The sequence below is a fragment of the Sander vitreus genome, chromosome 24, assembly GCF_031162955.1.
Source record: "Sander vitreus isolate 19-12246 chromosome 24, sanVit1, whole genome shotgun sequence".
NCBI classification, from domain to species: domain Eukaryota; kingdom Metazoa; phylum Chordata; class Actinopteri; order Perciformes; family Percidae; genus Sander; species Sander vitreus.
In genome coordinates, this window is record NC_135878.1 from 13,984,768 (window position 1) to 14,007,750 (window position 22,983).

The 22,983-nt window shown below is 43.7% G+C and overlaps 1 pseudogene across 1 annotated transcript; it reads right to left on the reverse strand.

Moving 5' to 3' along the window:
* Window positions 1–24: 24 nt before the first annotated feature.
* On the reverse strand, window positions 25–16,626 carry LOC144512568 (uncharacterized; annotated as a pseudogene). The gene is made up of 4 exons (XR_013501013.1): window positions 16,403–16,626; window positions 13,891–13,937; window positions 5,746–5,785; window positions 25–3,769 (listed from the first exon to the last, which is right to left on the reverse strand). The product of XR_013501013.1 is annotated as an uncharacterized LOC144512568 (transcript).
* Window positions 16,627–22,983: the final 6,357 nt, after the last annotated feature.

A 22,983-nucleotide genomic window follows, 5' to 3' on the forward strand; every position in this document is an offset into this window, starting at 1 on the left:
AATCTGTATTACGTGAAATCTCATTTCCGCCAATGTGACGAACAAAAGAAAAAAAAAAAAAAAAGATCACGTAAGTCATTATGAGTTAGTATCTCAAAATGATGAGAAACTTTCTCAAAATAATGAGTTAGTGTATTTTGAGGAAGTTTCCATAACCTTCTGAACAAAACAAAATAAAATTGACATCATGGCTCACTTGAAACTGGAAAAGTTAAGCTGTACTTTAAAGGTCCAGTGTGTAACGTGTTTAGTTGTTCATTATCAAAATCGGTGTTGCCCGTTCACGAACGTGTCCTTTTTTCATGAATATTTACCACCACCATCAATTCCAAGTATTCCTTTTGGCTTGAAATTCAAATTCACAAAATTTGCGTTTGCTTGAACTGGGGTAGACGCATAGACATTATATAAGAATGGACCAACAGATCCCGTGTCTCTGGACGGAGACCAGTGAAGGATATTAGAAGCACTTTTCTGGTGATGGCTGAGCGTTACTGAGCAGCCTCCAACTGAGCTTGAAGACGTAGATGTGCCGTGAGCAACCTGTCTGAAAGTTGGAAGTCTTCTGGTAGCTGTGCCAAGAGAAATCTCAATCATTCCCAATCTAGCAGAGACGGAGAGCGTAGGTATATGTAAGGAGATAACATGGACACAGGCTAATTATTGATCACTAAAATGATAGTTAACATAAAAAAATAAGTAATTAAACTTAAACAGCTAATGGAAGTCCAAACTGCCTGCGAGCTTCTCCTGTACTATATGGTAATTCCTCTACTGTGCGACAGTAAGTCATATGGTTATGACACAATCGTTAGCCTATTTTTACGAAAACGTCTGCTACGGAGCCATAACGTGAGGTACAAGGTAATGGAGCCTTTTATACATTGTCGTGTTTCTTTAGAAATAAAGAATGGACAAATAGAGTCTTTAAACACTTCAGATGTAAAGTTATTCGCTGTCAAAGTGGCGCCAAAATGAATGGTCAAAAGTCAATGGGATGCTAACGGGAGGTGATGGCTTGTTAGCATCAAAATGGCGCCATAGGAGCTACGCGGTTCGCGGAGAAGCTGACCCCCTTGGGTAGACACTCCATATTCATGCTCCATCTTGAAATACGTTAGCCGGTAAGGGACATACAGGACATACTGCTCCGCCTTTCGCTGTCACATGATAAACTCACAGGTGCTGCTAACGCTGCTAACGGGTATCGTAGCTTCCCGGCACCGGGCAAGTTTGAAGAAGGAAACATGGAGTTAAAGAGAGAGTTAAATTTCAGAGGCAAAACATTGAGATACATCATTAATTTAAATCGATAGGACGGCTGTCGACAGGAAAAGAGAGAGGGACGACGACACGCAGCAAAGGGCCGTGGGTTGGAATCAAACCCGGGGCCACTGCAGTACGGACTGGGCCTTGGTACATGGGGCGCACGCTCTACCAGGTGAGCTAACAGGTCAACCTCCCTGTTGGCAACACTCTTTGATTTTGTTGTTGTTATTGTCTTTTTGTTCCAAGGACTTCAAGTTTCATATCTTAAGTTACGCATTTCAGATTTTTTTTTAAATATATATCGGCCGATATATCGGAATATCGGATTTTTAAATCATCAAATATTTGTATCGGTATCGGCCTTAAAAATCCTTTATCGGTCGGGCTCTAGTAAAGACCCCAACCGGGCAGCAAAGTAGAGACAGATGGTATGCGGTCAGGCTTAGGTCCGACTCCGGGAGAAGGACGCCCATGCCATGCAGAGCCCGTCAGGGATATGGAGGGGGGTGTACCTGGGACGCTGGGTACACTGTTGAGCCCTCTGGAGATGTCGTGGGCTTCCAATGACATACCTTACCCTCCTTTTCACCGCTCCACACCAACTGCTACTGTCAAGACTTTCCTACTAAAGGGATCAATACATCTAGTTCTATTAGCTTTACTACACTGTCGGTTTAAAAGAAAGCTTTATAGGCTTTTTTTTTTTTTTGGTGTGAGGCAGATTGGAAATCCAACAAAATGAACTGCAGAATCTAAAATCTCTTTGCAGGCGTGCAGATGTTCCTGTGAGGATTTACTGTGAGCAACGACGCCGAGGCGACAGCAGCGGTGGAGGAAATATTCAGATCCTTTACTTCAGTAAAAGCACTAACACCACACTGTGAAAATACTCTGTTACAACTAAAAGTCCCACATTGAAAATGTTACTTAAGTAAAAGTCTGTAAGTATCATCAGGAAAATGTAGTTCAAGTATTAAAAGTAAAGAAAGTGTAAAGGATCCAACCAGTTGTGTGTTTAATGGTCTTATCATCTCAGCTGGACTTGTAGGTCGTTATATTGTTGGCTAGTTTACTTTAGAATAAAACATCAGATTTTATAAACTACATGTGTTTTGTGTGCAGGAATCTTAATGTGTAAAGTAACTAGTAACTAAAGCTGTAACAGATGAATGTAGTGGAGTAAAAAGTACAATATGTCTCTCTGAAATGTAGCGGAGTAGAAGTAGAAAGTGACATTAAAAGAAAAGACTCAAGTAAAGTACCTCAACATTTGGACTTAAGTACAGTACTGGAGTAAATGTACTCAGTTACATTCCACCGCTGGACAACAGCTGGCTGGAATATTGCTGCGTAAAAAAGAACATTGCATTTCGTTGATATATCTGAGAAGGAAACAAAAGAAAGAAGAATGAGCATCAGTAGTCCGACTCGTCCGAAAGCTGTCCCTGCTGCGTCCAGTGCTTCCTCTTCTTCTTCTCCTTCTTCCTCTTCCTCTCGCCCATCAGCATGGCGGCCAGCACCGTTATCACCACGGTGACGGTGATGACGAGCACGGTGACCGTCTCGGCGAGGCACAGCTCCGTGTCCACGTCCGTCAGCCGGTAGTCCCTGAGAACCGCCGGCTCGGCGCAGGTCAGGTTGTAGTAGTCGTCCAGGAAGAGCCTCTGGATGCTTCGCAGCTTCCGGAAAACCCTCTGCAGGTCGCAGTCGCAGTTCCACGGGTTCCCCTCCAGCAGGATGTGGGCGCTGTACGCGTGGATGCCGAGGAATGCCTTGAAGTCGACGGTGGACATCCGGTTGTGGGCCAGGTTGAGCAGCGTTATGCTGGCGAGCGGCCTAAAAACACCCGTCTCCATCTCGCCAATCTGGTTCCCGGCCAGGTTGAGGACCTCCAGGGAGCGCAGCATGGAGAACGTCCCGCTCCGCAGCGATGTCAGCCAGTTGTCCCGGAGGTGGAGCTGCCGCAGGCTGCTCATGGCGGAGAACGATCGCACCTGGATGGCGCGGATGCTGTTGGCGGTCAGGTTTAACCGTTGGAGGGCGTCCAGGTGCAGGAAGCTGCGGATGTCCAGGCTCGTCAAGCGGTTGTGGGCGAGCTGCAGCTCCTTCAGGGCAGCCAGGCCGGCGGAGAAACCCTCCGTCAGCGCAGAGATGCGGTTCCAGCTCAGGTCCAGTTTCTGAAGGAACTCCATGTGGGAGAAGGCGGCGTCCTCCACTACGCTGATGTTGTTGTTCTGCAGCAGCAGGACTCGGAGCTTGCGGGTTTTGGCGAAGGAGCGTTCGGGGACGGCGGAGATTTGGTTGTCGGACAGGTCCAGGAGCTCGGTGTTGGGGGGGACTCTGGCGGGCAGCTGGGCGAAGAGCGCCCGGGAGCAGATGGTGAACTTTAGATCGCCTCGACAGTCGCAGCCTGGCTCACACCAGCTGCTGCGAGACCTGGAGGACGCTTCCGTCACCGCCAGGACGAGGAACAGGAACTCCTTCATGGCGCCAAAGTTCTCTGAAAACAACCACAGACAGGGGTTTAGCCTACTCTGATTGATGCCAAATACTGTATGTCTTATGATTTAACTGTTTACGACTTGATAAAATGCCTACAAGGTTTATCAGGTGCTACTCCAATATAATTGGCTGATGCAGACATACACAACTCCTGTTAAATTTAATAAATACAACACTAATATACGTGACCTATGTTTTAAATGCAATGCTAAAGGAACATTGATGCACAGTGTCTGGGAGTGTGACAAAATTACCCAAAACCTAACCCTAACCATAACCATTGCCTAATCTTAGTGCCTTCCAGGCAGCGTTGGGGGCTTAAAACGCAGATAAACGTCCAAATGCCTCACAGTTGACTGACAACTTCTAGATATATTTGCTTAAAGCCTCCAAAACACCACAAACAATGAAGTACAAAGATTCTCAGTTCCCACATCACAACAAACATCAACTATGCAGAATTTCTGTTTTTTTAAATGGCAGAGTTTATGTACATTATTTACACATTGTGTTGTCTCAAAAAACAACTGCACCTCCTCCGTTGCTCCTCTGTCACAAGGCGTCCCCCATGGATTGGTGCTTGGTCCTCTACTTTTCACCCACTACATCCTGCCACTCGAAAAATATCATACGCAAACATGGTCCACTTCCACTGCTACGCCGATGATGTCCAGATCTACCTTTCCACCAAATCCATCACCACAGTTACTTCCTCCACCCTGACCAACTGCCTCACCGATATTCAAACCTGAATGCAAACTAACTTCCTCCAACTCAACTACAATAAATCTGATATGATCATCATCGCCCCCAAAATCCTTCACCAAAAACACCCTCAACTTCAGTCCCTCCATCAACAACTCCATCCTGTCTCCATTCCCACACATCCTCCGCCTTGGAGTCATCTTTGACAGCAACTTCACTTTTTAACGTCACATCAACCAAACCACCAGTTCTGCCTATTTCCACCTAAAAAACATTGCCCGTCTTCGCCCATCACTCACCTGCTCTGCCGCCGAAACTCTGATACACACCTTCATTACTTTCAGAATTGACAACTGTATCCTCTATGGTTCATCTGCAAAAGCCTTAAAGCTACATTGTGTAAGGATTTCTATTTCTACGAGCAACTCGCTCGTATGTATTCCGAATGATTCTGAATGGCAGATTCTACGTTTACGAGAATACTTTGATTAGTTGGTGGAAGTAATTACACATGAATGAGCAAATATTTGTGAAAGAACAAAGGGATTTTTGCTAAGAATCAACTCAAAAAATTACACAATGTAGGTTTAAATAAACTTCAATACATCCAAAACTCTGCTGCCCGTCTCCTCACCCACACCCGCTCCCTTGACTACATCATAGCCTATTTCAGTCTTTACTCAGTTAGGCGCGCTAATGGTTTTAAATGCAAACAGGTTGAAGCAGGTTTTTCTAAAAAACATTTTGTATCGCTTGTGAGGCCTGTGTTTTAAAGCGTTAAGAAACCCGAACCGAAATAAAAGCTTTTAATACGCTTGTATTCTCTTCCTCTCCTTGCTCTGGCAAAGAGTGCCTGAAGAAAGTTTGTTATTACTGATCCCTTCTATGGCTTACAATATCTCAAAATTAAACAGAATGTTACTGGAGTAAATGAAGAAACAGAACAGATACAGTAGATGGGATAAGGATTAAAAAAAGATACAAATACAGATAGAGATGGCTTTATTTATCCCCACAGGGCAATTCAGACTCCACTGAAACATATATATACATTCATACTGCCAGTCTGACAGAGGGAGCACAATAAAAAGGCATATGGGAAAGTGTGAAATCCAGAAGCATACAACAAGACAAACATTTGAGACGAGAACTGAATAAAGGGACTATAAAGTACGATAAAGCGAGACAAAATAACTACATTTCCCTGTAAGTGACAGAAAATGTTCTCTGTAAAAACTCTGGTTAATAATGCTTAAGGTGTTGTCTTACCGGCAGCTGCTTTCGTGTTCGCCCCGTCTGTTCTCACCTGCTGGCGGTCGTCAACACGCAGCCGGGCGGCAGGTGGAAACATGGACAAGATGGAGGCGAGGTTGTCACGGCCCGGAGGATCCACACCACAAAGAGACAGAGTGATGGAAAGAGACACAGAGAGATGAGAGGCGAGAGGAGAGGGAGAACGCGTCAATTATTCACCAGGCAGCGCCGGGGGGTGTTTGTGGGAGGGGGTTATAGGACGGAGGCAAGCTTTAAGAGATTGAAGCCAAACTGGGCCACATGGCTGAGAATTAGACGGTCTGAACAGATTTGATAGATTGCAGGGCGGAGGTGGCATTGAACTATTTATAGATCTGTATTTAATCACAAAAGAATGTTAGAATTCTTTTGATCCAGATCTGTGGCAAGAACTCCTTCTTGCCGGGGCTTTTTTTTTTTTTTTTTTTTAAAGTGACTATACATAACTTTGCAATGCTTCTGAAAGTGTCATTTTTCATCTGATGATCATATATGGCTCATAACAGGAAATTAGACTTACAGTGAAAAGAACGCTATTATTATATAGTTTTTTATTAATGCCTTTGCCCGGGTCGGATTTTCCCCGCAAAGTCACAAAATGATTTACGGCAGGTAGACGGCGCTACAGTAACACATTCTGACGGGTCACAGATTTCTTTGCAACACCGGAAAAACCTGCGTTAGTGTTAACGTACCCTGTCAGGTAAAAAGGTAGCAGGAGATTTCTTTATATAGGCCTAATTGTATTATAATTATATTTTAGAAGTTATCTGCTATAGCTGTGGCTGATACTGGGACAGGGCCATCTCAGAAAGAAAGGAAATTAAATGAAGAACAGACAACGAGTAATTGTCTCTATCTGTTGAAAGCCGGACCGAGATTGCAAATTGGCCCTCAGGTATGTAATATGTCTATTTCATTCATAAAATAACTTAATGCGCAATGTGGTTGTATGCCAGTAGCCTGTATTAACGCAGACATTTTATTCCTTTTAGTCTGTGTTTGTGTTGGCCTACTATTTCCTTTCCCCTTGTCCCCCTGTACTTGTGTAAAAGCGTCCTTTTTTTTAAAGCTACATGAAAGACCTGACAGAAAATCACAATTAATTTCGTCTTTATTTTTCACGCTCCTATGTTTTTTGTGTTTAAGTGTCTGATGGGAACAACAACCTTTGACATTGGTCCAGTATTAAGCGAGATCGCTGCAGTCGGCGATCAGCGAAAACAAGCTACAATGTAAGTCATTGGGCGATTGGCCATCTTCAATTTACGTCCACAAAAGTGCTCGTTTTGCCCCCGACAGGCTCAGATTGGTATTCTAAGTGTGACGGATATCAGAAGTGAGCTGCAGCCCAGATGTGACATTATTTATTCTCCTCTGTAGGATGAAGCGGGGATGTATTAGATAGATGGTGATGAGGAGCAGACCTGTTGGTCACAGAGAGAAAGATTACACTAATACCGTCCAAATCCCCCGGGCCCAGATAAACCACCCCCTGCGGCCGCCGTCCATCCACCTCCATTAACCGAGGAATCACAGCGTGAAGCCAAGACTGTACCACGGTAAAGAAAAAAGCTTTAAGCTGAGTCATATTCCTCCTAAAGCTGTGAATGTGTTATTATTAGATAGATATTAGTTATGTTTTTTTTATAAGTTACGTCATTCTGCAACAGCTTCTTCCCACAAGCCATCAGCCTCCTGAACTCAAATTAACCCTCTAAATAACCCCCTGCAAGGAGCCTCATGTGAACTATGATACTGCAATAACAATTATTTATTTATAAACATGTGCAATAACACTATTTTTTTTAAATGTGCAATAATGTGCAATAAATTGTATATGCCGCCATTCAATATGTGCAATAATAGTATTTCTGCTGCTGTCAAACTCCCTTTTTAGAGTCATATTTTAATGTAAAACTAACTCTCCGTGGCATTTGTATTTATTTTGTTTTTACACTTATTTTGGTTTTAGTTAAAGAAGAATTCCGGTCGATTTCAACACGTAGCTCTGTTGTTTGTGGTCACGGAGTGCTGTCACTAGCGATCAAAACAAAAATAATCGGTGTTGCCTACACCGAGTTATGCTCCTGCTACAGTTCGCACCCAGGCGGCTAAAACGGGGCAGGTTTTAAACATACTTTTAGCCTCTTAACATGTTCAAAATGTCATTACAAGTGCCTAACCATGTGAAGTGATTCCTTCCGAGTGAACACAGTGAATCTGATTGCAGTAGATGTGAAAGAAATGCATAAAAGTTGTGCTAATTCAGCCAGTGCACATACTGTACCTCTGTTTAGTTGCGGTATTCCGGTGAAGTCCACACAAGTCGATTGTGGAACTCATACAATCCAATATTCCAAAACGTATTTTTTCCACCAAAAAACAATGGTAGTATTTATGGGCCAGTGGAATGAAATTCTGTTCGTAAAGTTGAATGACAATAAAAGTGCCTAATGCAGAACAGTGTGACAGTTATACGATTATTATTGCTGTAAAGTAACTCATGACTCCAGTTGTAGTTGAAGGTATTTCCCTCTGAGAATAAGTGTTTTAAGACGCATAACATTTTAAGTAAATGTACCTCAAATCTGTCTTAATATCAGATTTCTGAGGATTTATTTCATGCAGGAGCCTTACGTGTAGACATAATGTCATTTGAAGAGGAATATTGACGTTTGTTTTGTTTTTACTGTATGTGCCGTGTTCACCTGTTGGTCCCATTAAAGTCAGTGTTTTATTAACAAAGCCCTCTGCTAACATCATAAAAAATGTATGGTCGTATAATAAAACATTAACCTTCAGGGGGAAAAGGCAGCTGTCGCAATTTATTATTATTTTATAATATACGGTGCTGCAGATAATTTGGTTTTTTAACACTTTTGGAAACATGCTGATTCACTTACTTGAGAAGAATGATTGTCTGTCCGCTAAATATGGAGCTACAGCGAGGAGATGGTTAGCTTAGCTTAGCATATAGACTGGTAACAGGGGGAAGGAAACAGCTAGCCCTCAGTTTTGCAGTGTGTAGGCTAGTTTGAGTTAGTTTTCAGAGTGTGTTCTCAAAAATTCCTCCTCCAACACAAGCAGTAGCAAAGGCTTACATTATACTAATCATTTTCTGGCGTTGTCGCCTTCTTCAGTATTTTTGCCGCCTTCTTTTGACGTTTCTGTCACTTTTTTTTCACATTTTTTGTAAAGGTTTTTCCACAGGCAAGAAGAAAAAGAAGGTGGCCGGGTTGGTTCAGTGGGTAGAGCAGGCGCACATATACATGGAGGTTTATACCTCGATGCAGAGGTCCAGGGTTCGAGTCCGACCTGTGACGACTTCCTGCATGTATTCCCCCCTTTCTCACCTAGCTGTCCTGTACATTAAAAAGGTGGAAAAGCCCCAAAAAGAAATCTTAAAAAAAAATCCACATCCATGGCATCCGTGATGTCAGAGGGTTACTGTAAAACTATTTGAGTACAAATTTGTACTAATGACTCGGAAAAACAGCGGCGGAATAAATTTTTTTTAAACATTTTGTGCAAACACAAAAAACATTTTCTTTAACAAGCTTTTACTTTTCGGTGTCACAGTGTAGCAGGAGTAGAAGTCGTGGTAGCAGTTGTAAAAGTGAAAAGCGAATGATTCTCAATAATTATCATTTTATGCATTTCTGGCCAGTTGTTTTCCTCTATGTTGATTTTGTAGTGGCGGCCCGCCACGGCAAAATTTCTGCCACCACCGTATCAGAAATAGGGCAGACGCACAATGTAGTTGCGGTTGCCTTTCAAATGATCCTGCCGACATATTGCCGCTGACGTTGCAATTTAACAACAAATAGAACTATTCAGAGGTTATTGGGTTGTTGTTCGGACAGACCTGCCCCCACTGCTAAAACAAAAATCCTAAAGAAAACACTATGTGAGTCTCCGCAGACTGGTCAGACAGCTCAGTCAGTGATGGTACAGTAGTGTTTCCTCTCACAGATATTGGGTGTCTGCAGGGATCCAGTTTCAGCGCAGCCTTTTGACTCGACCCGGATGATTGTGCGGCATCTGTCAGCTGCTTCGGTTACCTTCCTATGGTACACCTAACTCGGTTATTGCCAACGTTCCCGCCATCGACATTAACATGTTGCTGGGTGAACGTCTCCGGGAGACGTCAGGAAATAAGACCGACAGATGTGTTTTGTTTTTATTGTAATATTGAATACATATGAGTTAACATTTTTTCTATCTGCACTATCTTCAGTTTCAGTTTCTCTTAATACACTAAAAAAAACAAGAATTATGACAGAGCGTATTTAAGTCCCGCCCCCACCGGAGAGGAAAACAACTCTCCGCTCTCCATTGACTTGTATTGCGTGAAGGTTTCCTCCTCGTCAATTCCGTCTGCTAGCAAACAACAGAAATATGTCTAAAAGCTGCTGTGTGGTGATATTCACTACCAACAATGTACAGAACCCAGAACTTAAGTTTTCATAAGCTGCTGCCCTGAAAAACTGAGCTTCTGAGGAATCAGCAGAGAGAATGAGGAGACACTAAGCTAACGTTATGTGTTAGCTTAACTTACAGACATATAGTTAGCCTAAGACATTTGGATATTCGGTAACAAAATGCTTGCTGCAAATGTGATGCGGACATCTTTTTAGCTTAGTGTTTTTCCCCCATTCTCCCTGCTGATTCCTCACATGCACTTTTGTCTTCATAAAAGTGAGGACTCAGCAGGGAGAATGGGGAGACTGTGGATCCTGACACTAAAGCTAACGTTATGTCCGATGTTTCGTGTGTTAGTTTAACTCAGTACAGACAATACTGTATAGATAGGCTAAAACTAGTCTATATCGAGGACGTTCCAATATCCGGGATTGCTAGGTCACCTTCCTCTGTCTTTGTGTTGGCGTTCTAAACTCCGGTGGATTTGTGACGACTGTGGTTAACTGTTCCTCAGATCTCTGCAGGGTAAATCCAGACAGCTAGCTAGACTATCTGTCCAATCGGAGTTTTCTGTTAAAGTAACACTAGAGAACTTTTCCCGCTTCGGTCCCCCTACAGGTTGGAAGAGGAATTGTCCATTACATTAGATTATGCAAGTTTGCCAGATCGGGTAGCGCGAGCTGTAGTTCCAATGAGACAACCTGTAGGGGGACCGAAGCGGGAAAAGTTCTCTAGTGTTGCTTTAAAAGGTAAAGGTACTTTATTGTCACATACACATACATGTAGCGAAATTCATTCTCTCCATTAGAACCTCCAGAACCTTCTTGCTGTGAGGCCACAGTTCTAACCATTGGGCCACCATGCTGCTCATACACAAGCTACTTTTGAACGTACATATCCACCTAAACAAGTTCCTTTCTGAGGCTATTTCTCAGCAGCACCGGGGCTCTGCCTGGCGCTTAAACCAGAGTACGTTTTTCTCCCATCCCGGAAAGCCGTGGGGACTGGTCTGGCAATGAGAGACTAGGCTAAAACTGACATTTGGCTTCATTTGACTTGTTAACAAAATGCTTTGCTGCAAACGTAACGTTGGACGTAACGTTAGCTTAGTGTCTCCCCATTCTCTCTGCTGAGTCCTCACATCTGTATCCACTGTTGTCTTCATAGAAGCTCGGTTTTTTGGGGGCCGCCTATACAAATTTACGTTCTGGGTTATTTATCCTTTTGGTAGTGAATATCACCACACAGCAGCTTTTAGGCACTTTTGGCGCTTTTTTCCATTTTCTTTTTGGCGCCTTTTTTGGCGTTTGACAATTCTTTTCACTACCATGTATAAACATCACCACTAACACCAACTTATTGCAACAAGTTCTACACTTATTTTTGGAATTCATGGTCAATAAACCTCATTTATAGGAAATTATACCTAAAAAAAGGCATTCAAAATGATGAATTATTTAGATTTAGGAAGGAATAATCACAGAAGGGTATACTGTATGTCAACGTTCAGTGAGGATACTGTTTCGAAACATTTTGATTTTATTTTCAAATGCTTACAAAATGTAATAAAACACCCAAAACTCGATGAAAGATCCGCTCTTTAGTTATGTGGAATCACCCATGTTAGTCTTGGGTAATTAAAATCAGGTAGTTAAAAAGAAACCCATATTTCTGAAATAGACATTTTGAAAACGGGTCAAATTTGACCCAAAGACAGCATATACGGGTTAAAGGATGTTCACTTTCTCAGTATTTAAATTCCTTTAATGTGAGTAACATTTCTTGTACAGTATAAAGCAGGGTTTCTCAAATGGGGGTACGTGTCCCCCTAGGGGTACTTTGGACGACTGCAGGGGCTACGTGACATTTTTTGCAAAATGTTGTTCAGTTCCAAGGCTGTAGTTACTTCTACCGTCTACTCGCTTTTTTCGAAGGTTTTTTTCGTTTGTATTGACCTATTCTTGCCTTTCTTCCTTACTTTTTTCAACTGTCTTTTTTTCTTCAAAGTTTTTGTCTCTTTTTTTCAAAACTTTTGTCTCTTTTTTCAAAGTTTTTGTCTCTTTTTTCAAAGTTTGTTGCTTATTTGAATTTTTTGTCACTTTTGTCGCCCTAGGGTTGCCTTCCTTCTTTCTACTGTTTTTTTTCGAAGTTTTAATTACTATTTGACCTATTCTTGCCTTCCTTCCTTCTTTCTACCGTCTTTTTCCAAGTTTTTGTCTCCTTTTCTCATTAGCATTTAAATGTTTTCCAGGTCCAAGGCTGTTGTTTAGTAATTCTTCCTCTTTATATAGACTTTTTTTTCCTACCAAAACTTATTTGCGCTGGTACATGGCTTAAAAAACAAAACAAAAAAACTGTTCAAAGAGGGAACATTATTGAAAAAAAAATATGAGAACAACTGGTATAAAGAGTACACAGATACTGTCTGTGGTAGCTCCCGGCTGTGTTTTCACTCACAGCAGGATTACAGTGAGACAGTGAAGCACATGAAATGAAGGCGCCACTCGTTAATCCCTGTGGACTATAACAGGGATTACCGCCACGTTCTGCTGCTGCAACATTACAGTCCGACTCCATCTCCGTCTCAGGGTTTGCTCATCAATTTGTTCTTTTCTATGTTTAGTGCTTTTAACGCTCCTTCACCCATTTTTAGATATCTCACTGAATTCTCCATTTAAGGGTATTTGCATGTAACTAATCCACGTGCATTTCATATCGAAATGTTCAGAAGAAACTCAGCTTTCTGTATGGTGACGCCCCAAAATTGCCCCAGAACAACGCGTAAAGATACTTTGGCCCTAAGCTGGAATATTTCTCAAATCTCTTGAGAAAACAAACACTACACTCAATTGTGTTGGTGCTTGAAATCCGTTTGCATAAGTCTGTTGGGTTCACGAAAAGTAGCTTAATATATGAATGAAATAGTAAATAAATGTTTGAAATGAAATGTTGTAATATCGCTTTGTGAGTAGGAGTGTTGTCAAACATCGCTTGGACTCGCCGGTGCGTCTTTTTGTCCTCAGAGGGTTAAGTTTGAAATATTTCCGTGCTGAAAAATTTTAAATAGTGCTTCAGGTAACATTATCATCATTATTGTTTTATTTACATTTAACTTTGACAAAGAAAGACATCACATTTAAGATTTGAGAGGACTTTTCTGCCAATCGACTTTTTTTTTAGTCTTAATATATTTGAATCCATCAAATCTTATCTGTATGTAGCCCCCCCCTTTATCTTTATAAAAAAAAACAACCTTACTCTCTATCTTCCTCTTAATTTGTTTATGTACTTGTTTATCTGTTTATATTTTTTTTGTCTTTTGGATGTTGTTGCGCCATTGCTGGTGTGTGTCTGTCTGTGTGTATGGGTCTGTGTTGTCTGTCCCCGTCTAGTTCGGACCTGATCTGGGTTGGGTTGCGGGTGGGGGATTTTTTTTGTGTGTGTGGGGGGGGGGAATTGACATGTGGTTTCTCCTATGCTTTGTTCACCACTGCCTGTGTGATGTATGCCATTTGTTCTGAAAATTAAATAAAAAAATAGTTGAAAAAAAATAAATAAATAACAATAAAATATTATCTGACCTAAAACCAGCCAGTGTATTTTATATATATATATATATATATTTTTTTTATATACTTTTAATCGATCCGGTTATCCCTGTTCAATAAAAGATCAATAGACCGGCTTTTGTCTCACCTGAGTGTTGTCTTCAAACTGGCCAGCAGGGGGCGATACAGCGCTGTCTGAAACCAAGAGAGGATTTACAACAAAGGTTAGTTCTCTCCCTCTTTCCACAGCAGCATAACATTTTCTTCTTTCCAAATTCCACCTTGATATTTGCTCCTCTATCTTCTAGCATTTTAGTTTTTTTTATTTTATTTTTATCTCGCGAGTAGTGTTCTTTGATCGTCTCTTTAATGCAGATATTCTTCTCTCAGGTTTTTGTATGTAAAGGTGTGTGTGTGTGTGTGTGTGTGTGTGTCTGTGACTGCGTGCGTCGGTGTGTGTGTGTTTATGAGACGGATGGAGGTGTTAATGAATGCGACAGTGTGCCGGCTCGTTCACGCCCCTCCCAGGATCCAACATGGCAGCTCCGACTCCGTGACAGGAAGAGCCTCGGCGAGGTCACCGAGGTCAGAGCAACGAGGAGCGGGCCGGCTGGAACAGATTGTCCCTGCCGCTGTCGTGTCTTCAATCAGGTCCTCAGTGTGACAGACCTGGGTGGGGTTTTAGCGCTGCAAAGAGATCCATCGATAAGTTGTCAACTATTAAATTATTCGCCAACTATTTTGATAATCTATTACTCGTTTTGAGTCATTTTTTTCAAGAATTAAAAAGAACATTCACATTCCAGCTTGTTAAATGTGAATATTTTCTAGTTTCCTCACTCCTCTGTGACAATAAACTGACTGACTTTGACTGGGCTTCGGAAAACACTGATGGAGATTTTTGGCTCATTAATGACAGTAAGGACTGTGATAAACTGGGACTCCTCACCGAGTGTGAACCAATTGCTTTGAATAAACATCATCATCATCATCATCATCGTCGTCGTCGTAGTGAGTGTCAGCGCTGTCATCTCCATCATCACCGTCAACATCATTTAATCTCATTTCTTTAATCAACAACCACAACTAGTAGAGCTACTACCAGAGATGCTCACAAGTCCAAGTCTCAAGTCTCTGAGCTAGAGTCCAAGTCTCAAGTCTCTGAGCTAGAGTCCAAGTCTCAAGTCTCTGAGCTAGAGTCCAAGTCTCAAGTCTCTGAGCTAGAGTCCAAGTCTCAAGTCTCTGCGCTAGAGTCCAAGTCTCAAGTCTCTGAGCTAGAGTCCAAGTCTCAAGTCTCTGAGCTAGAGTCCAAGTCTCAAGTCTCTGCGCTAGAGTCCAAGTCTCAAGTCTCTGCGCTAGAGTCCAAGTCTCACGTCTCTGCGCTAGAGTCCAAGTCAAGTCTCGTTTCTTAAAACAAGGTTGATTTCATAAGGTCTTCTAGCGTCTTACAGGAGCAGAAACTTTCGGTTCACAACCTCGGAGCTCGTGGTCAGTTTACCTCGGGTGGTTTAGACATTCTGGCTGATGATCTAAATCCTTATGGAGAAAATGAACGGGATTTTGACTTTACTGCTACTACTAATACTGCCACTGCAAAGACTTTGACAGCTACTGTACCTGCTACTACAGTACTTCAGTCCTGTGACCTCTTACGCTCTGATGGACATGAAAACTGCCATCTGCACGAGCAAACTACTTCCTGTTGGACCTCTGATCTGTGTGTGTGTGTTTCCAGACAACGCCACAGTCGATAAAGAAAACTCCTCCAGGGAAACTGGGAAAAGTGTGTGTGTGTGTGTTTGAGTGTGAGATTGAGCTTGAAAACACACACACACACACACACACACACACACACACACACACACACACACACAGTCTCCCGTGGTCTCTGGTTGTCAGTGTGGATCCATCAGACCACCAGGGGGGAGGCCGTGACCTCCAAGCCAACACTACTCCACTCATCTTCTCTTCCTCTCTTCCTCACCCAGCTCCTCTCTTTTTCTAGTCCTTTCGTCTAGGGCGCCACGTTTGACTCATACCTCTCAAACGCGCAAAATGACATCATTTCACACGCGCAGGTATTACTCTTCGCGCACCGACTCAACGACCGGGAGTCGTGCGGGCAGCTGCGAGCGTGAAACAAAACATAGGGAGAGGGAAAGAGCGCCACCTGCGTGTAAAAAAAACTAAACAGAGCAGCCACCACGCAGAGAGCGTCTGCTGTGCGAGCGCGGGAGGGCACACACGCTGTCACAGGTAAACTCTGCTCTCCAAGTTGATTTCTGCTCGCTCGAATCAAACTGACTTTTGACATTTTGGGGGCGGAAACCAAGGGAGGCACTGGCCCTCCCACGATTGGTCACTTTCAAGGCGATCTCACCGACGGACCTCCGTAGTGTACCTTGATTGACAGCTATTGGTCAGGAAGCTCGGAGTTGTTGGACCGGCTGAAGAAGTGTTTTTTCTGTCTTTATTAATGATGTAGCGCAAGATAGCACCGTAAATAAAAGGAATGTACAAGTGTCCGTTCTGTTGTTGGGATATATGTGCGATGCTTTTCAAATGTCCGGAAATCCTTTGTTCCCCACATTTCTTTCCATCTTTCAGTACTTTTAATCCCCTTTCTTTTCTTCCTGACAGTTTCTCTTCTTACTTCTTACTTGGCCTTTTGGTTTCGTTCCTTTTCTCCTCTTTATTCTCCATTTTTCTCTTCGTCTTTCTCTCCTGCTGTTTCTCTTTTGCATTTTTTTGCCCCCTTCTCCTCCTCTTCGTCTCCTTGAACCCTCCTCTGGTTGTTCCTTCGTTATCTAGGTCAAGGTTGTGTCTCTGCTCGAGTGTGGACGACTGGTGAGTACACACACACACACACACACACACACACACACACACACACACACACACACACACACACACACACACACACACACACACACACACACACACAGAGAGTATTTTTGTCAGCTCAGTGTGTGATCGCCCCTTGAGATGTCAGCGCTTTTAGGTCAGGCAGATCTGTGAGCTTTGGCAGCTTCCTGGAAAAACTGAAAAAATACTTCAATAACAATATCATCGTATCAAAGTACACATTACAACACTCCATGATTTTCGTGCTGCATTACAGTACAAAAAGTTCATCAAGACAACTCAGAATCAGAAAAGCTTTATTGCCAAGTACGTTTTTTACACATACAAGGAATTAGTTTTGGTGTTGTAGGTGCACGTCACACATTCTCTAAAATAAGTTAAACAAGCAGGTTAAACAGAACAAACAATATAAGTATAAATATATGTGTGTATATATATATATATACACACACACACACTCACACACAGAATGTATTAAAAATAAGAGTGTAATAGTTAAGATAAAAAGAGCAGATTAAGTACAGTGGCATGTAGAGCCAGAGCGGGGGGGTGTGGAGAGAGTCAGGGTGGTTTCCGGGCCTTGTTGATAAGGCTAGTGGCGGAGGGGAAAAAACTGTCCTTGTGACGTGAGGTTTTGGTCCTGATGGACCTCAGCCTCCTGCCAGAGGGGAGTGGCTCAAAGAGTTTGTCGGCCACAATCTTTCCAGCACGCTTCAGAGTCCTGGTGGCGTAAAGGTCCTGGAGCGGCGGCAGATTGCAGCCAATCACCTTCTCAGCTGACCGAATGACACGCTGCAGTCTGCCCTTGTCCTTGGCTGTGGCAGCAGCGTACCAGATGGTGATGGAGGATGTGAGGATGGACTCAATGATGGCTGTGTAGAAGTGCACCATCATTGTCTTTGGCAGGTGGAATTTCTTCAGCTGCCGCAGGAAGTACATCCTCTGTTGTGCTTTCTTGAGGAGGGAGCTGATGTTCAGCTCCCACTTGAGGTCCTGGGAGATGGTAGTTCCCAGGAAGCGGAAAGACTCCACAATGTCAATTGTGGAGCCACAGAGGGTGATGGGGGCAGGTGGGGCTGAGTTCTTCCTGAAGTCCACAACCATCTCCACTGTCTTTAGAGCGTTGAGCTCTAGGTTGTTTTGGTTGCACCAGGTCAACAGGTGGTCAGCCTCCCACCTGTAGGCGGACTCGTCTCTATCAGAGATGAGTCCGATGAGGGAGGTGTCGTCCGCAAACTTCAGAAGCTTGACAGACTGGTGACCGGAGGTGCAGCTGTTGGTGTACAGGGAGAAGAGCAGGGGGGAAAGAACGCAGCCCTGAGGGGATCCGGTGCTGATGGTCTGTGAGTCGGAGAAGTCTTTCCCCAGCTTCACATGCTGCTTCCTGTCAGACAGGAAGTCAGTGATCCACCTGCAGGTGGAGTCAGGCACACCAAGCTGGGAGAGTTTCTCCTGAAGCAGAGCGGGGATGATGGTGTTAAAGGCAGAGCTGAAGTCCACAAACAGGATCCTGGCGTAGGTTCCTGCGAAGTCCAGGTGCCGGAGGATGTAGTGGAGGGCCAGGTTGACTGCATCGTCTACAGACCTATTGGCTCTGTAGGCAAACTGCAGGGGGTCCAGGAGGGGGTCAGTGATGGCTTTGAGGTGTGAAAGCACAAGGCGCTCAAAGGACTTCATAACCACAGAGGTCAGGGCGGCGGGTCTGAAGTCATTAAGTCCTGTTGTCCTTGGCTTCTTGGGAACAGGGATGATTGTTGAGGTCTTGAAACAGGCTGGCATGTGACATGTCTCCAGTGAGGTGTTGAAAATGTCTGTGAACACTGGAGACAGCTGGTCAGCGCAGCGCTTCAAGCTAGATGGGGAGACAGCATCCGGTCCAGCAGCTTTCCTGGGGTTCTGTAACTCTAACAGTCAGCGCGTTTACATGCAGTTTAAAAAAAGGATTGTATTCGGGTTAAGGCAACCGCCATGTAGACGCTTTACCCCGGTTAAAATCTGAGTTCTCATAACTAGGGTTGGGTACCGAACCCGGTACTTTTACCGGTACCGACCGAATCACATCGGTACTACCGAGTATTGGTTCACGTAAAACCAAACGGTGCCTAATTCCGGTACCTGAGAGTAAGCGCAAGCTTATCTGTCCTGTCTGCATGTTGACAGAGAGCAGAGGTCCGACACACACTACATTACACTTCCTCCGAGACAAGCAGGCACAACGGTGGTTTCTGTGCCCTGGGGACTGACTGACAGGCTGAGGTTGCAAGGCAAGGCAACTTTATTTCTACAGCACCTTTCAGCAACAAGGCAATATTATTTTAGTTTTTGTTTAATTTCTGTCAGTGTAAAATGTTCTAAATAAATAACAATGTTCTAAGTAAATAGGTTTGGAATTATTTTTACAACTGAAATATTTTTTTTAAATTACAGAGGGAAAGTACCGAAAAAAAGTACTGTTGGGTACCGGAACCGAATTCCAGGTACCGGTAGCGGTAGTGGTATTGGTTCAGATGCGAAAGGTACCCAACCCTACTCATAACAGAGGTAGAGAACTCCTTCAGTAAAACTCAGATTGGACAGATAGTCTAGCTAGCTGTCTGGATTTACCCTGCAGAGATCTGAGGAGCAGATCTGGAGTGGTTTTTGAACCGGAGATAATCCGTCGGCGCTGCGAGTCATAGTTATTGCTATGATACCATACAACAAAAGATCAGCGGCGGGCCATCGATAGCAGGTAGCCTGCGGTCCGTCTGTTTTACTCCAAGCCGAGGCAGACATCGGGAGATGGCTAAACAGATTGTCCATCTCCGGGGCTGTCAACGTGTCGCTCGGCAGAAAAGTGGAGGGACCGAACAACCCCTGCTGCGGCCACTAACGCTAGTTCGCTAACACTAACTGATATACGGCACAAGAACGGGAACTGGTTTAGGAAAAGATAGTGGGTGGGGTTACAAAATGTAGGTTTCAGTGACACGCGGGTCAAGAACGGGACATCTTGGGTGAAAGTCCTCCTCACGCTTGTTTTCGGCCTTTCATACTACTCGCTACCGTTGTCTCTCTTAATACTACGTCATCTTTCAGCGCCACAATGGAGCTGCTGCTCTGCCCGGTGCGTTCCATACAGACGCTAAAGGGGGATTTTTGGTATCCGGCGCTGAGAGCCACTGACTAAGGGTCAGTATTTTAGGAGTTGGCAGTGAGACATAGATGTCAATGACAGGTTTTTATAGGCTGCACAGTTGGGATTTTAATATGGTATAAGAATTGAAGTGCATGTAAATTTACTGGTTGTTCTCATGCGGATGAGATAAAACTTGAGCCTGGTGGATTAGCGCGATCAGACAATTTGTGCAAAATACAGATCCGTTCGTGTGCACTCCAGTAAACTTTGTCTAAAGACAACTTCATATTTGGTCTCAAGTCTTGAAATTTAAGATGCTTTTTCCTCAAACCAGGTTCAATACTTTCTGGAACTTAAAAATGCACATAAAAATCGTTCGTATTGGTTCTTTTAATTCTTTTGTTCTCTTCCTGCTGGGAAACGTGATGCTATTGCATCATATTGGGGAAAATGACTGCTGATAATAATTGTTCAGACCTTCTAATAAAGAGATAAAGTCAATGTTATGACAATAAATCTGGAAATAGACTAAACATGCCATTAATGGCGCATTTTTGAGAATCGTTTTGACCAATTTCCAGCCAAAGAGTTTTTTTTTTTTCAAAGTAGTGGATCAATTTCAACATGATTTGAAAGCAGATTTTGTTATTGCTGCGCTTCCTGCAGCGAGTAGAAACGGGTTTCCTGCAGTTTACAGAAAACCAGCCATCTTTTGTAAAAAAAAAAAAGTTTTCTGTTCTTTCAGAGGGGAGCAGTTGTGTGTTTCAGCTCCCAACATCAATATTTAACGACCTCTCCACCCGCGTCATCTGCTGTGGTCGACAAAACAAATGCGCCTGATCCAAACTGTTTTGGCATATTGACATGAAGGGCGCAGTAACGGCAGCCGTGTCACCAACAACACACAAGCCTGGGGGGGGTGAAAGGTCAACCCGTGTGGGTAAAGGGGCTCAGTGAAGCGTCACACAGAGGGAAAACAGAGAGAAACGTTCCCCTGTCAAACAAAATCACAACAGAAAGTAAACAGAGTCCGATCAGTCCGCAGCTGCTCACACGCTGACGTATTTACATTTCCATAAGCGGTCAGGTTTTTTTGGGGTATTTATCAGTGGTGGAATGTAACCAAGTACATTTACGCAACAACTGTACAAATTTGAGGTAGGGATTCTTTTCTTTTCATGCCACTTTCTACTCCTCGCTACATTTCAGAGAGAAATATTGTACTTTTCACTCCCCCTACATTCATCTGTTACAGCTTTAGTTACTAGTTACTTTACACGTTAAGATTCCTGCACACAAAACACATGGAGTTTATAAAATCTGATGTTTTATTCTAAATGAAACTAGCCATCAATATAACGGCCTACAAGTCCAGTCGAAATGATCAGACCATTAAACACACAGCTGTTTGGATCCTTTCCTGTTTCCGCTGGTATGGAGTTATTTTTTTGCACGCAGGCAGTGCTAACTCTTGGCCAAGACAAAAGGGCAACGTGGGCCGACGTGAGCCGACGCCACAGTAGGCCTTCGACTTTGACCCCGTGGTCCAAGCCTGCAGGCTGAACAACGACACATGGTAAAGGTCGGGACATTCAACGGAAGCATCCTCCACACACACACACACACACACACACACACACACACACACACACACACACACAAGGTTTTGTGACCTTTTAGCTCACTACACGTCGACCACCTGCAATTACCGAAAAAAAGGTTTTTAGGAAACTGACCGAACATCTGGGCCAATATTGTTCAGCTGTTAAACTGGACTGATGTGAGGCCGTTTGATTATCTATTCAGGGTTTCCGCCAGGAAAGTTGTTTAGCCCGGTGGGCCAGTCCCAGACCGATGGCAGCATGAATGTAGAGCCCGATAGTTTCTGTGATAACAGAAAAAAAAATGGACGGAATCGTGGAACTGAGAATAAAAAAAAAAGAGCTATAAAACAGATTCCATAGGGACGTACATTTAAGTCAGTGCTTAAAGTTAACTGGAGATTTGAAAATGGGACTATGTCTACGTTTCCAACTGACGTTACGCTACTTTCATGAACCCAGGACTTTTGTAAACTCATTTCGAGCATCAACACAATTTTGTTTCCCCCAATTTCAAAAAGCGAACATGGATTTTTCAGCTTTCTGACAGCTTAAGGCTCTGACACACCAACCTGACGGCCGACCGACCGTCGAACTGACTGCCTCCCCGAGTTAGTCCAAAAAGTGCCTCGGAGCACAACGAAGCGACGCCGACTTGACCGTACGTTCTGCGCGTGCATGGGCGTAAATCTGATCTAACAGTAGGGGGGGACAATAAACATAACATTTCTGAAGAGCAATTTTTGAAGGGGACACAAATAATTCAGCCACAATTATACTCGTAGAGGACGTGTACACAGATGAAAGCCTTAATACTATCATTAGTGTAGCATGGAGACTTTACCATTATCCTTCTTTTCAGTGTTTCTCTTGATTCAATGAAATAGCTGACTATATTGACCAAAATATTCTTCTTTAAAACCATTTATTTATTTCTAAGTTGTTTACAATCAAGCCACAAAAATACATTAAAACATAATGACTTATTTTGAAAATATTTCCCCATATAAAAGAAATACAATACTTTTGTACACTTGTTAAATTAGCTGATCATAATGTAAATTAGTGAGCCACCGGTAAAGCTCATCTGCTCACCCTGACAGACACACACCTCCAAAAATATGAACTGAGATCAACACACTTACCTGAGACTCTCCACCTGTCTGTCCCTGGTCACCCTGAGACTCTCCACCTGACTGTCCCTGGTCTCCCTGAGACTCTCCACCTGACTGTCCCTGGTCTCCCTGAGACTCTCCACCTGACTGTCCCTGGTCTCCCTGAGACTCTCCACCTGACTGTCCCTGGTCTCCCTGAGACTCTCCACCTGACTGTCCCTGGTCACCCTGAGACTCTCCACCTGTCTGTCCCTGGTCTCCCTGAGACTCTCCACCTGACTGTCCCTGGTCACCCTGAGACTCTCCACCTGACTGTCCCTGGTCTCCCTGAGACTCTCCACCTGACTGTCCCTGGTCACCCTGAGACTCTCCACCTGACTGTCCCTGGTCTCCCTGAGACTCTCCACCTGACTGTCCCTGATCACCCTGAGACTCTCCACCTGTCTGCCCCTGGTCTCCCTGAGACTCTCCACCTGACTGTCCCTGGTCTCCCGGAGACTCTCCACCTGTCTGTCCCTGGTCTGCTGAGACTCTCCACCTGT